Source organism: Arachis hypogaea, chromosome 20 (assembly GCF_003086295.3).
Source record: "Arachis hypogaea cultivar Tifrunner chromosome 20, arahy.Tifrunner.gnm2.J5K5, whole genome shotgun sequence".
NCBI classification, from domain to species: domain Eukaryota; kingdom Viridiplantae; phylum Streptophyta; class Magnoliopsida; order Fabales; family Fabaceae; genus Arachis; species Arachis hypogaea.
The window spans coordinates 70,422,151-70,423,710 of NC_092055.1; positions in this window are offsets into that span (position 1 = coordinate 70,422,151).

The window sequence follows — 1,560 nt, forward strand, 5'->3', positions numbered from 1 at the left end:
GATCTTAGTCAGGAAGATAGAAAATATAGTTGTCACGAGAAAACACATAAAATGGATAAATAAATAAATGTTACTAGATAGGTGTGAAATCAATGGTATGAGAACGGTTGAGGCTTCGGAGATGTTTCTTCCTTCTGGATCAACTTTTCTCAACATCTACTCCAACTTCTGATTGATTCATTCCATGGCAGGCTGTAAATGATTAACGCCGGGTCAGCGGTCAATAATCTCCTCTGCTTGAGATCAAACGACGGGTCAGTGGTCATCTAATCTGAATGGGGGTGAAGCTCTAGCAGTCCATTCCCTTGGTGATACTACTCAAAATGCGACAGATAAGGTCGCATCTTCTGGATCAAAGAATGCTGCTCCTTTGGTTCTAGCCTATAACACAATGGCCCTAATCTCCCCACACCTTGGCTGAACTAATGTCTCAAGAATTCCCAATGAAGTCATGGATTAGCCGTCTAAGAGATGTATAATTAAGCTTGTGGTTCAATACTATCCCGTCAAGAACTCGCAGGAACCCATGTGGAATTGGGATGACGGTCAAGTTACACTCCCAACCCATTAGGATGAAGAATGAAGATACATCTTAGAATAGAATCAAGCATAGATTGAAGTAGAATAGTGATATTATTAATTCATAAGAATCAGCAGAGCTCCTAACCTTAACCTTAGAAGGTTAGTGACTCATACTGTACAGAAAATAATAGTGAAAGGTTCGAATGGGCAAAGATCCCTAACAAGGGTGATCTTTGTTCTATATATACTAGTCTAGCAACTAAGGATTATAGAATATAAGATAAACTAGTCTAGTAGTGCGAAAATTCACTTTTCGGGCCCACTTGGTGAGTGTTTGGGCTGAGCTTGAGTGAAGCCATGAGCTAATGCTCCCTTTTATGCGTTCAATGCCAGCTTTGGACCCCTGAATGGGCGTTGGATGCCAGCTACTCCTTTTTGGGCGTTGGACGCTAGGAATGGGGCTGGTGGCTGGCGTTAAACACCATTTTTGGCTTTCATTTCCAAATCAAAGTATGGACTATTATATATTTATTGAAAGCCCTGGATGTTAGCTTTCCATAGCTGTTGAGAGAGCGCAATTTGGTCTTTTTTAGCTCCAAAAATGCTCTTTCAAATGCATGGAGGTTAAATCCTGACAGCATCTGCGGTCCTTTCTTTGTCTTTGAATCAAACTTTGCCAAAACTCCTCAATTTTAGCCAAAAAATACCTGAAATCATCATAAAACACAACATCTCAAAGTAGAATAAAAAAATGTGAATATAGCACTAAAACCTATGAAAACATAATAAAATTTAAGCAAAACATAATAAAAACTATATGAAAATGATGCCAAAAAGCGTATAAAATATCTACTGCAATTTGATTATAGCTTGAATAGCCATCCAAAAGCAGTAGAATGCATGACCTGGTAGTCTCTCCAGTATTTGATCTATAAATGGTAATGGAAAGTGATATTTTCTGGTGGCGTTATTGAGCTTCCTGTGGTCAATACACATACGCCACCCCATAACTATCCTTGTAGGAATCAGTTCATTCTT